Source organism: Triturus cristatus, chromosome 1_1 (assembly GCF_964204655.1).
Source record: "Triturus cristatus chromosome 1_1, aTriCri1.1, whole genome shotgun sequence".
NCBI lineage: Eukaryota > Metazoa > Chordata > Amphibia > Caudata > Salamandridae > Triturus > Triturus cristatus.
In genome coordinates this window covers 829,340,556-829,354,834 of record NC_140579.1, presented here as the reverse complement: position 1 = coordinate 829,354,834, position 14,279 = coordinate 829,340,556, and the positions used below count along the sequence as shown (strand labels likewise).

The 14,279-nt window shown below is 45.8% G+C and overlaps 1 long non-coding RNA gene across 1 annotated transcript in view; it reads left to right on the top strand.

The window, feature by feature from the left end:
• LOC146871136 (uncharacterized) overlaps nt 1-14,279 on the top strand; it is a 57,287-nt gene that overhangs the window by 23,871 nt on the left and 19,137 nt on the right. The window lies entirely within an intron of this gene.

The following is a 14,279-nucleotide window of genomic DNA, read 5'->3' as shown; positions in this document are numbered from 1 at the left end:
CGAAGGAAGACAGGGAGGGAACCAAACATTCTTCCCTTCCAATAGGAACCACGGATTTGGCAGGCACGCCAGTAGGAAGTGTGGGTGGAGCTTCCACCCTCGCTTCGCAAGAAAAGCGAATGTTTTCCTGGAAATTCAGAGAGGAGACGCCATGCGCGTGCACATCGCCTGTCCAAGCGCGCACATGGCTTGTCTCCCTTCGCGCACCAAGCCGACAACTATAGTCTCGCCAAGGCGACGCAGCGCATGCGTTGCGTTCGCTAGACGCGACCTAAAAAGTGCTTTGAGTCCTTTAAAGGAAAGAGTGTAAATCCACCTGTAAACGATTCAATCCCGGTGGGCAGGGATCCAAGGAGACAGGGTGGCAAAAAACAGTGAGTGACATGTCTTCAGTGCAATCATTGCACTGTCTGGCATAATTTGTGACGCTAAACAACGCTCACGAATTACAACTGACGGCGGAGCTGGGACAAGGCTTTTGGAATCGTATCGATTCCAAGAAGCCCTGTAAGACGAGAGCAGCGCATGTCTCATTCTGCTCCAATCAAACACGGAGATCGCTCTGTGGGCTGTTCACCCTCTGCGGATCACACATTCAATCCCCACTAGGGCCAACCCAGCTATTCATCCTTCTAAAGCTAATCATACAAGCCCCATTGAGTTGGGAGGGGCATTATTAACCACCTTGACTTCAGCTGTGCCATTATTTCAATGTATCCACTTTGAGCTCCGGATGCCTCCTTGGTAGCAAAGTTAATCTCTGGGCTCCGAAAGTGTTGTGCCTCCTCCATGTTGCTGACGTCTAGGAGACCCTGCTGACGTCAGCAACATGGAGGAGGCAGAACACTTTCAGAGCCCAGAGATTAACTTTGTTGGGCTGCATGCAGCGGCACTGCGCTGTAGAAGTCGCCTTGCTCTACTAGGAGAGCCTGAACCACAGAAGGCCACCGGCAAGGAGGTACAGCGTGGCCCTAGAAATCAGAAATACAGCTCCTGTTCATGTGTGGTGAAACCCAGGGTGTCATAGCGCCCCACTCCACTACATTTCCTGGCAAGCCACACTAATACCAAGGAGGCATCCGGAGGCACGCGGGGGGTGCTTTTAATGGGGGAGACGCGGTCCACACAGATAAGGGGAGGGGAAGTAAACAGACGCTGCTCAAAGTGTTTATTAAAATAATTGCACTGCTGAGTTCCGAGCGGAGCACTGAAAGGCAGACCATCTGTGCTGTGAAGAGCTCGTGACTTGGCTCTGCCATTACGTGAGGAGCAGTCACACAAAAAACATAGAAACGGGACAGCGCTCATGGAATTGGCGCTGTGCTGGCTAGTTTAAAGTAAGCAGCAGAATTTCACATTTTGCGAGGGTGGGTTGCTGAAGCAGGAGAGGCTGTCCGAGCAGCCATTACAAGCGTGTGGACGGCGCTGCAAATGAGAAAACAAGTGCTTTGAGTCCTTTAAAGGAAAGAGTGTAAATCCGCCCATAAACGATCCAATCCTGGTGGACGGGGATCAAAGGAGACAGGGTGGCAACAAACGGTGAGTGACATGCCTTCAGTGCAATCATTGCAGTGTCTTTGGCATAATTTGTGATGCTAAACGACGCGCACAAATCACAACTGAAGGCGGAGCTGGGACGAGGCTTTTGGAATCGTATCGATTCCAAGAAGCCTCGTAAGACGAGGGCAGCGCATGCGCTGCTTACGTCAGGCCGAGACCTAACAATTAATATAGACACTTCATATAAACTTTTACGTAAGAATAATTTCCAACCAATTGCAGAATCATAAAACCTGACTAGATGGCTGGTATTTTTCCCTGGAAAAGGTGGCAACCCTATTTCGAGGTTACAGGAAAAAGCAGGAGGATCCTTGAATTCTAGCCCCACCCACCCAACCTAGGTGCAATAAAGGCATGCCTGGTTTCTCCTGTATAAATTATACCTCCTTTGTTAAAGGACCGAAAGGAGGGATGGGTGGCTGTAATGTAATGACTGTAAAGAGGAAGAGCTATACTAAGGGTAGTTTAAATTACCACTAAGTAACTGGGACATTACATTTCTCGTCCAAGTCATTACAGAAAAGATTCTGAAACTGAAGTCCTTTGACCACACGATAAATTGCTGTTTTGACAATGCAACACAAAGAGTTTTATTGCATAGAAAAAACAATCCACACTACCATCAATCCTCATGCTGAGTTCAACACACCTGTACCCAGCTTAGCTGAAAGCCTGAAACTGAATTGAGTAGATCATGTTCTTGGGTCGATACTCCCTGCAACTGTGTCCAGAAAGTGGTCATCTTGCTTGTGGACTTTCCCTGAAAAGGAAGATCTGAAACATCATACTGCAATTCCAAGAGAATAGTAGATTTGATCCATCTGCTGATGCTCATAGTAGTCTCCTTCTTCCAACTTCCAGACTGTCCAAAAGTCACAAACAAGTAATCAGTCTTTCTTTACTACTGGCCCCTGTCAGTAATCAAAGGGGGAATGGATCACTTGTACCTATAATTCCAGGGTCAGGTGTGGTCATCAACATTAAAACCCTCAATCACGTACAGGAGCGAGGGCGGTATATCTTGATTCTCCGCCTCTAGAAACGTGAAAGCATCATCATTGGGTTTTATTTTGAAATGCTTTCCTCCACCTGGAGGTTGGACCATTGGTTTTAACAGTAGTGACCAGGAATAGGGTGGAAAAAGTGAGGTGAAAGAAGGAAAAAGTGAGTTAAAATTGCTTTGCTCTGCTTCCTAAACAAACTTTATTCGGAAGGTGTTAAAAACAAGTTGGTGCTTCTATAGAAATGTTAGTTTTCTATAGCACCGTGCTGTTCTAGTGAAGGTTAAACGGTTGACATGTTTCAGCCCCGTATCTTTGCCCAGGAGGGGTCGGAGGGCTTTCTTCCGGACCTACGTGAGAATATTGGGTCACAAATACTAGAAGTACCCAGAAAGGGTGGTTTATTGACTCGCCCTTCTTCTTGGTCACAGGTCAATGGTACCTGTAACTTAATATTGCTGCTTCCTCGGGGGACCGGCGGGCGAAGAGTACTGTAGTTGAAGGCCTTCCTTCTTGCCCGCTCCTATGACGCAGCCCAGTTGACCGGGGCTCCGTCATAGGTTACAGTTACCATTGACCTGTGACCAAGAAGAAGGGGGAGTTAATAAACCACCCTTTCTGGGTACTTAATAGTATTTGCGACCCAATAGTACGTCTGCAAAATCGGGCAATCCTACCACTGGTGTGAGTACGTCCCCACCTGGCCACACCCCCTAGGGCACGGGTACTCATAGTACGGCCCGCGGGCCGGCGGCGGCCCGGCAAGCCTTCCGTGGCGGCCCGCGGACCTTCCAGACATCATACCTGTGTGTTTTTTACATCGCCGGTTGCAGCAGCGTGGAGCTTCTGGGGCCCGGGCGATTTCTTTTAAAGACCATTAACTTGTAAATGAGGCTTTGTTGAATTTCACCTCTTCTTAGCGCCCCTGATGCAGGGGCGCTAAGAAGAGGTGAAATACAATAAAGCCTCATTAACAAGTGAATGGTTTTTAAAACACCTTTTAAGTACTTGGGTGCGGCGGCGGCTGTGTGTGTTCTCGGAAGCTGTCTCAGCGCGGGTGAGGTGTCAAAGGGTGAGGAGGACAGCAGGGTGAGGTGACGGAGGGCAGCAGGGAGTGAGAGCAGCAGGTGAGGTGACAGGGGGAGGAAGACAGAGTGCGCAGAGGGAGGAAGACAGAGGGAGAGGGAGAGGGGGAAGACAGAGGGAGACAGATAGGGAGACAGACAGGGAGACAGAGGGAGAGAGAGGGAGACAGAGGGAGGGAGACAGAGAGAGGGAGGGAGACAAAGAGAGGGAGGGAGACAGAGAGGGAGAGGGAGGGAGACAGAGGGAGGGAGACAGACGGAGGGAGAAAGATGGAGAGAGGGAGGGAGACAGACGGAGAGAGAGAGAGAGAAGGAGACAGGGAGACAGAGAAGGAGACAGAGAAAGGGAGACAAACAGAGTGAGAGAGGGGGAGAGAGAGAGTGATAGAGAGAGGGAGGGAGACGGAGAGAGAGTGGGAGGGAGACGGAGAGAGAGTGGGAGGGAGACAGAGATAGAGAGGGAGGGAGACGGAGAGAGAGCGGGAGACAGAGAGAAAGGGAGACAGAGTGAGTGAGACAGAGTGAGACAGATGGAGGGAGACGGAGAGAGGGAGACAGAGGGAGGGAGTGAGACAGAGGGAGGGAGATGGAGAGAGGGAGGGAGACAGACGGTGAGAGAGATAGAGAAGGAGACAGGGACACATAGGGAGGGAGACATAGGGAGATGGAGACAGAGGGAGACAGGGAGGGATAGGGAGGGAGAGAGAGAGAGAGAGAGAGAGAGAGAGAGAGAGAGGGGTAGAGAGAGAGAGGGAGGGAGGGAGACAGAGAAAGGGAGACAAACACAGAGAGGGAGACAGAGGGAGAGAGAGAGATAGAGGGAGGGAGGGAGAGAGGGAGGGAGGGAGAGGTAGGGAGACAGACTGAGACAGACAAGAGGGAGACAGAGGGAGGGAGACAGAGAGAGGGAGGGAGACAGAGAGAGGGAGAGGGAGGGAGACAGAGAGAGGGAGGGAGAGGGAGGGAGACAGAGAGAGGGAGGGTGACAGGGAGGGAGACGGAGAGAGAGGGAGGGAGACAGAGAGAGGGAGACACAGTGAGGGAGACAGAGGGAGAGAGAGGGAGGGAGACGGAGCGAGAGATAGATAGATAGATAGATAGATAGATAGATAGATAAAGATGTGTGAATGCCGGGTCTGGTGGCTCAGTGGATGAAGGCGTCCGCTGCAGGGGCCTGTGTTCAACCTCATGGTCATAGGTTTTTTTTTGCTCTAGCCCCGCCTCCTCCCCCACTGCCCCCGCCCCCACCGGTGCGGCCCTCAGCCACAAACCACACTGTAAATTTGGCCCCCGAGAGAAAGTTTGTGAGTACCCATGCCCTAGGGCATAGTGAGGAACTTAAGGCACCCATTTTAACCAGCGATAGACTGGTATAATATGCTCTGTGTAGGAGCTTAAGCTGAATTGATTTGAACCTGGACCGAATTGCCACCTCTCGGGGGGGGGGGGCAGGAGGGATGCCAGCGCCTCCTGCCATTCTTCATTGTTTAAGTCACCCACATCTTCCACCCACTTGGCTCGAATATTCCCAAACGCACCAGGTGTGTTATTTAGTATCTTACTGTAGGTCAGAGAAATCGCTTTTTCCTTAAGATAGTCATCAAGGAGTCTGTCTTCTAAGGGCGAGGCCAACGGAAGGTCTGTACCTTTGTGGATTACCTTGCGAAGTGCATTTTGGACTTGAAGGTATCTAAAAGTTTCTCTCACGCTCAACTCATAGTCCAGTTGGAGGTCACTGAAGGGAACCACCTTGCCCCCTGCCCACACATCCCCGACCCTCGAGAGACCAATCAGTACCCATTTGTCAAATCTGGAACATTTTGCCAGGAGCCCCAAGCGGTCCGACTCCAGAAGGGGGGTGGCCTGTGTAATCGTGGTTTTCCATCACAAAGCGGACGTTGCCATATGCCATATTGAGACGGTAGTTGCAGTTGGGGTATGCACCGGCCCATTCTTCCTCCCCCCTCCCCACCCATACAGTGCCCTTTTGTAAGATCCTGATGTCATATTATATTTGTCCATCCAAAAGTAGGCTCTGTTACTGGCCAGTGTACCCAGTGATTAGTGACCACTAACTGAGAGACCGTATTATAACTGTTGATTGCTGAGAGGGCGATTCCTCCTTCGTACCAGCTTTTCTTGAGCTTAGTCAATGAAATGCGGGGATGCCGTTATTCCAGAGAAGGGTCCGGACTTCTGACACCACGGCCTGAAAATACTTGACTGGGTCAGGGTATGGTGCATTTTGTAAAACGTAAATGAAGCGGGGCAGGGCCATAATTTTTTACAGACACTCCCTACCCAGCAACGTGAGGGGCAAGGTCTTCCAATGTTGCCCATCGTCTTGTAGGCGACGGAGCGGGGGGGGGGGGCTAGATTATTGTTGTAAAATACCACTGGGTCTGTCGTGCTATAAATTCCCAGGTATCGAAAGCCTTCGGTGACTTTCTTGGCTCTGCAATGTGTGGGCAGATTGAACCCCATCTCAGTCAATATGTAAATGAGTGATTTGTCCGAGTTTATAGTGCATCCCGAGCATTTTTGAAAAAGGGTGAATATGTGTAAGATTCTACGAATTGAAAAATGTGGTTTGGCCAAATAGAGGAAAATATCATCAGCATAGAGGGAGCTTATCTTCCCAGTCCTCAGTCCAATTTTGTCTCCTTATAAGGGGGTCTCCTCTATTCCAAATTGCCAATGGTTCAAGGGCTCGAGCGAATATCAGCATGGAAAGTGAACACCCCTGTTTCGTCCCTTTCTGCAAAGTAAAAATTGCCGACCGGCCACCATTTATTGTAACTCTTGCAAAGGGTTCTGAATAAAGAAGCCACACCCATGACAGGAATTTCCCAGGGTGGCACATTCTTGACATACCCAAGGAGGCAACGAAGAGGTGTGTCCAGTAATCAACATTTAGTTATAGTCTGAATCACTGTGGCCCAGTCCCGTGCAACCTACGGACAGGCCCAAGCCAGGTGGAGGAAATCTGCTCTTGGGGCGCCACACCTGTGACAGTTATCAACATCTGTTAGCCCTATTCTGTGCAGGGGTGCGATATAGGCGATGTAGGAAATTAAAATGTATTAGCCTATGTCTATTATTTGGGGAGAGATCAGCTAATTGCCCACAGCAAAAGTTCCAATGTGCTTCCGTGAACTCTGAGCCAAGATCTAATTCCCGGTGTGATCTCACACGCATTACTATCTGTGGGATGTGATGCTGCACCCTGAAATCGGGCAATTTTAAAAGGTATAACTCAGCTGCGAGATTGAGCTTATTTTGGTATTTGTCATACTGCTCCTTTTTTTGTCCAAATTGGGAGTAATTGAAATCGAGGGAAAAGCAGCAAGTGTGTGGTTAAAATGCTTGGACTGTGTTAGAAATGGGGGTCTCTAGTTGGCAATGGCTGGCCACTGTCCAAGTAGGGACCCTTCTTCCTAAGTCAGAGTAAGCAGCCTACACCCTTTGACAACCCCTGCTCAATCCTGTGGTAACGTAGCACGAGCAGCTAGGCTTATCTCAGAGGCAGTGTGTGAAGCATTTATGACCATACACAGTAATATAATGAGGAACACTACAAATGGACACCACTCAAGTAGTTATGAAAAATAGGTATTTTTATATAGACTTAATCACAAGACCAATAACAGTAAAAATCCACAATACTATAAAAAATATAATTACTTTAGAAATGCTGCAAGGAAAAATAGTTCAGGATGCACAAAATGATGTTTAGTTCAAGGCAGGGGTCTCTGCGACCCTTTTACTCACAAAGTATCTGGTTCCTGGAGCAAAGCAACAAAAATGTCGCTAAGGCGTTGTAGCGATAAATTTCCTCACGCTAACCAGCGATGCGTTGAATCCTTACCGCAAGGGAGGATGATGCGCTGGGTTGCGGGCAGGACAAAGCGACAAACTTCCTCACGCTAAGCCGGTGATGCGATTAAATCCTTGTCGCGAAGGGAGGATGATGCACCGAGCCTGTTGCGTGTGCGATCTTGCTGCGTTGACAAAGATGGCGCTCCGCGAGGAAGCGACGATCCGGATTCGATGCGGGGAAAATGGCGAACGCTCGGCGTCTGCGCTGCGATGATCCTGTTGCGATGATTTCCAGATGGCGGGCGTTTTCAGGCCCGCAGACAGGTGCTGCGACGATCTTCGGGGTTAGCGAGCACTCGGCGACAGCGGAGCGGCGATTTTTCTCACGCTCACCAGCTGCAGCGGCTCACTAACGGAGGTTAGCTACGATTTTCAGCGCTCTCTTCTCAGCAGTAGAACTAGAGGCCCTGGAACACACAGGAGCCTCACCTGCAGATAGTAATCCTCGCTGGGAGGAAACAGGAGGCTGATGGTGGAGTCTGATGTGCCTGAGACTCCAGCAGGAGGCTAGCTCTCTCCTAGCCCTTGGGTGATTGCTGTAGCACAAAAATACAAAGTCCAATCAAAGTTCTTTTCCTCTTCTTGAAGTCCAGTAGTAACAGCTGCAGGCCAGTCCCAGAAACAGCACACAAGCACAAGGACAGTCCTTCTCCTGCAGATTCTTGTAGCCACACGGACAGAGGTTGTTCTTGTTATCCAGGAGCAATACAAATTGTAGGGGTTTGTGCACAAATATTTATACCCCCAAAGTCTTTGTTCTTAGGGGTCCCAAGTCTCTGAACCCAGCCAGAACCAGTTCTGCCCAGCCCTGGAGCACTTTGTTGATCAGGCTGCATCCTTCCTTTCAGAAAGAGGGGCTCTGCCTCAGACGCACAGTGGGAGGTGGAGCCAGCATTCACCTTGCCAGGCACAGTCCTATTCAAGTGCAGGAGCTACCCCTCCCCTCACACCAAGGCAGGTCGCTCTATTCAACCCAGGTCTGACTCAGCCTGCCCTGGCCTATGGAGAACAGGTAGCCTTACAGTAGTGAAAAACGAAATGGGGTGTAATTCACTACTAGGACATGCTACACACATCAGGGCATGTCCTACCTTACACATACAATGCGCCCTATCATAAGGGGGACTTACAGGAAGCCAAGGGAAGGTTTAGGGGCTGGGAAGGGGGTGCACTTCACAGCCAAGATGGCAGTTCTGGACTGCACGCAGACACTGCAGTGGCAGGTCTGAGACATACTTTACAAGCTGCTTCTGTGGGTGGCACAAACCAGTGCTGCAGGCCCACCAGCAGCATTCGGTTTACCAGCCCTGGGCACACACAGGCCACGCTACTAGGGACTAACAGGTAAACCAAATAAGCCAATCATGGATGTACCAATTCATATGTCATCTTTACAAAGGGAGCATTCGCGCTGTGGCACTGAATGGCAGTGGCACAGCGCCCAGAGCATCTATAACCAGCAAAAACAGAGGAGACACAGCGAAAAAATGGAAGGGAGACTCACGGCAATGGTGCCAGGTCTAACAGACTGGTATTAACCTGGATTGTTTGTGAGGAGTGGAGTGAGATAAAGGCCCAGTCTGATGGTATATTAAAATAATGCAATATGCTGATAAATGTATACTCTATGCAGTAAGTAGCAGTGAGTTGTATTCTCGTGTGCACTAAACTGGTCAATTTCTTGGCAAATCATCCTCTCCCATACCACTATCCAATGCTTTGACAATGTCAGCACTTTGAACCAAGCTTAATGGAAAAAATAAACATCAAGGGCATGTTCACTGGACATATACTCAGCATGGTATTCTTTAACACAGTTATGGCTGTTTATATGCAGTTAGCTGGGTTTGCATCTCAATTGATAAATGTGCACCTGAAGCTTAATTGTGCAGGCCCCCCCCCCGTGTGCTGAATTTCCTCCTTCCTAGCCACCAACAGGATACATCTTTCACATCTCACAAAGGGTTGAAAGCATGGTGGTAGTTTGTCTATTGAGAGAGTTAAAAATGTTGAGAAACCAAAATGTTGGACAGTGGGTGCCCCACAGTGCCTCTTTATGGGACAGAAGCCGTGATTGTGGAACAGGAGCCATTATTCCAGGACAGACCTACAAAATGTGGGATGTTTGATCACTCTATCCTGAAGAGTATGTATATAGGCACCCAGTCCTGAAGAGTATGTATATAGGCAGATGATAGATGTGGGGTAGGTGGTATAGACCTGAAGAAAGTGAGGCATGTAGAGAAAGCAGTACCATGAATTAGGTGGGGTTCCAAGAAGGAATTTGATACGGAGGTGCTGTACATATATCTCATAGCTTTGTTAGAAAGATCTGACTGATATTTTGCATTCATTCTTACAAATAGTGTTTCATTCTGTGACATCTAAACCTATTAGGTAGTTCATTCCATTTCAAGGGGGACACCAGGGTCCATCATTTTGATGTCTTTAATCCCACATCAAAAATGTGACAGTGCTGCGAAGTGACTCCATTTCATCTTACACCATGGTCTTTACTTTTTACCTGCCACCAGTTTCCATTCTAGGCTTTATAGTTTATATTTTCTCTATTCAAAGTAAGAGTTGATGCATTCCAGCATGCATTGTGCTATTGGGTAAAAATCCATGACTGGCCAATGGTGCTGCACATGCAGCTTCATATGACTTTGCTGGAAAATAATTCTGGGACCTCTTGGCAGCTGTGCTTTAAAAGGTTGAGCCTTGTGCCAATTTTAATGAAGCAGGCACATCATGAGTGGTTGTATAGTGAGGTACTTGGATGATGTGTTAAACGAGGAGCTGATCCAAGCATAGTGGGGTAGTTTTATAGAGCGTATAGGGTGATGTTCTTTGAGATTGGTCTAGATGATTTTCAGATAAGGATGTAGACTTTGAAGATGGATGGCTAATAGAGCAGAGTATTTGCTTTTACAAATGCAGCAATTTGAAGGTTACAATTTTGAATCTTGGCACAGCTGACTCAAGAATCCATCTTTGAGGTCTCTGAATTCAGCACCATAAATTGGAAAATAGAAATCTGTTATCTAGAACTCTTAGAAACAACAGAGCTGTAATATACAGAATTGCATAATAAAACACTATTGGATAGTCAGCATGGAGTATAGTGGAGGGATCATGTAGAAAAAATGCGTGATGGAGTTGTTGTAAAGGATAGAGATTTTGTGGGTTGTAGACATCCATGAGCACAAGCGGAGGATGTGATCATAATGGATACTCTGTGTATGTTCAAGGAATATATTGGCCTGGTTGAATAGGTGTTAGCAGAGAAGAGAATGGAATCTGCCTTGAATTTCTAGGATGAGGGGATTGCAAGTGGCACAAAGGGTTCTATTTAGTGAAGGCTGTTAGAACTCTGATCTTGAGGTGGAGGACACGCATGATGGATTTCTCAAGTGTGAGGGAACGCAACATTTGTTTACAGAAAAGTTAGTGAGTGTGACACATGTTACAACAGGAGTTGTAGTGCTATATTTTAAAATAGCTGAGTGGACATTGAGGAAAAAGTACTAGTTTCAAAACTGGAGACTACTGTAATGTTAGTGGTCGAAAGGTTATGGCGGTCTGATGGTTCTTGATATACTATACATTTTGGTAAGTTCAGTACTTCTACCAGTATAACTCCTTTTTTTTTTTTTTAGGTCTCTCCTGGTGTTGAAGCGCGCATGCGCTTCTCGCCTGCGAGAACTATAGTCATCAAGGCAGTTTCAAGAAGGGGACTTGAAGACCCGCCCCTCATTTTCTTTTTTTTCTTTTTCTTTATTTGTTTCAATTTTTTTATTGAAATTTATAAGAAAAAATACATATATTATAATAACTGTATGCATTGTCATACGATAAATACATAAGAAATTTGTTAGGCATAAGCATGTAGTAAAATTTTCTGAATAATTAATCATATTCCACAATTTAATAAACATAAATAAATATATAAATGTAAAGACAAATATTAGCTTAATATTGAGACAATAAAAGATGGAATCAAGGGAAGGGGGAAGAGAAAGGAAAAGAAGGATCACAAAAGAAAGCGATAAGTGAAAATGTACAAATATGAAGCATAATGCAATATAAATACGTTCCAAGGAAAAAACACTCTAGAAAACAATGCGAATAGATTAAAGATGAATATAAGGATCAAGTAAGTTTATTGGATGTATATAAATGTAAGAGAGGACATTCCAAGTGATAAAGTAAGATAAGATGCGATACAGACTTACCATAACATAAAGTACTTATGCTGATTCAAAGAAAGGGAAAAAGTAATATTCTGTGATATAGACAAAATTAAATAAATTAAATTTTACTACAGGTATATGGATATATTGTTACGGAGCCAAGGGAGAAGAAGTAGGAAAAGGAATTATGAGATAAGAATAGAAAAAGTTAATGAACTGGATAATATAGAGAAATGTGCAAACGATAAATGAAAACAATAGGTATATTGTGCAGGATGAAAGTGTAAGCAGAGAAACACATATGTATATATTAAAAGATATAAAATTACATTTGAATGCTCTGGTGAGTAGCTATTAAAAACAAGTAGTAGATAACTACAATATGTATTAAGATTTATTAACCACCAATAATGAATGAAGAGTGAGAATAAGAGGAGATAGAAATTTAATTACTGCGTAGATGGGCCATTAACGTTTGCATCTGTATTTGCAGCTAGAAAAGGTGACCATACTTGAAGAAAGAGATCAGATTGATCCTGTATGTTGTATATAATACGTTCGTAGGAAGCTGTTTGAATCATGGCCACCATCCATGTTTCTTGTGATGGTGGTTAAGGCTATTTCCATTGTCGTAGTATACAAATTTTGGCTGTAGCTAAGGCTGTGTGTAAGAGTCGGGCTTGTGGTTTAGAAAGTGATTGTGATTGACGTGTATCATGCAGAAGAATGGTAGCATGCGAAAGTGGAATTTGTAGCGGCATCGTGGATTATAAGGTTTTACCTATATAATTCCAAAAGGGTTGAATCACTGGACATCCACAGATGATATGAGAAATGTTACAAGACGTACTATCACATCTCCAGCAGTTATAATGGGGAAGCAAGCCAGCTTTATGCAGTTTTGTTGGTGACCAGTGCCAATCATGTAAAATCTTGAATAAGCAAAATTTCAATCGTGCTTCACGTGCACCCTTCTTGAGATTGCTAAGAATGTCAGACCATTCATCATCGGTATAAGAGACCGATAATAAGGTTTGCTATTTAGTACGTAAAGCTTGCGATAAGGGTTGAGAAATAAGATGCGAAGTGAGAATTTGGTAGAAGCCATCTTACCCCAAGTGTGGAGATATGTTACAATTGGTGAGTCGGGGAAGAGCCATGGTGAAGGTCCTAGGCTTCTTCGTAAGGATTGTTGTAACTGGTTGTATTTTGAAAGTTGTATATCAGGCAAATTCAATTCTTCCTGCAGTTGGACAAATTATTTAATATCACGGTTTGAAAAAAGTTGATCTAGGGTGGAAACACCTGCTGTTTCCCAGATAGGCCAAAATATAGATCGTCTATTAATACGAATTGCAGAATTATTCCAAAGTGGTGCTTTTCTATTGAGGTGAGGATGTGAGCCCATTAAGCAGTGTGCCCTTTGCCAAGCAGCGCGCATAGCCGACAAAATAGGATTAGTGGAGTCTCGTGGACGAAATTCAGAGCTGTATAAAACAGAAAGGCCTGCTTTTGTCAATGAAAGATAGTGTACAAGATGTACCCACTGTGCTGCATCCGATGAATGTGAAAGCATATAAAACATTTGCGAAAGCTGTAATGCCAAAGCATAATGTTCCACTGAGGGCAGACCTATTCCTCCATAGGAGCGATGAGCCTTTAGTTTTGAAGCTGAGAGACGGGGTTTGGCAGAGTTCCATATAAAAGATTTTATTTTAGAATCAATCGAACGTAACGTGGATAAAGGGACTTGAATAGGGAGCATGCCGAGGACATAAAGAAAACAAGAGAGAATAACCATTTTCACGGCTTGAACCCTGCCCCACATTGAGAGACCCAAAGCCTTCAATTTTTCAAAATCTCGTTGCATTTGAACAATGAGGGGATTGAGATTATCCGTAACCATACCCTCTAGACCTTTGTTCACTAGTATACCCAAATACTTGAGATAAGAAGATTTCCATTGAAATGGAAAACCTTGAATGGCCGCTATTGTGGTCCCGTTCGAAATGGGCAGTGCTTCGCTTTTATTCCAATTAATTTTGTAACCAGAATGGGAGGAGAATTCATCTATTATTTTTAACACAGATGGTAAAGAGGTGGAGAGATCTGTTTAATTGAAGAAGAATATCATCTGCATAGAGATGAATTTTAGCTTCTCCTGTCGGAAGAGAAATGCCCTTAATATAAGTAGATTGTCTTAAAGAGGCAGCTAACGGTTCCATGGCTAGAAGGAAGAGTAACTGGGAGAGGGGGCAACCCTGACGAGTACCACGATTGATAAGGAATGGATCTGAGATAAAACCCCCACAGTTTACCTGCGCCGAAGGATTTTTGTACAACAAGCGTATTTTGTTTATGAATTGACTCCTAGGCTGAATTTTTGTAACACTCTAAAAAGATAATCCCATTCAATCCGATTTAACGCCTTTTCCACGTCAAGCGACAAGGCCAAAGCGTCATCAGGAAGATTCTTGGCATACCATAATGTGTGGGCAAGAGTGCGAAGATGGTTCCTAGAGGAACGCCCCGGGACAAATCCTACTTGGGTACAGTGTATG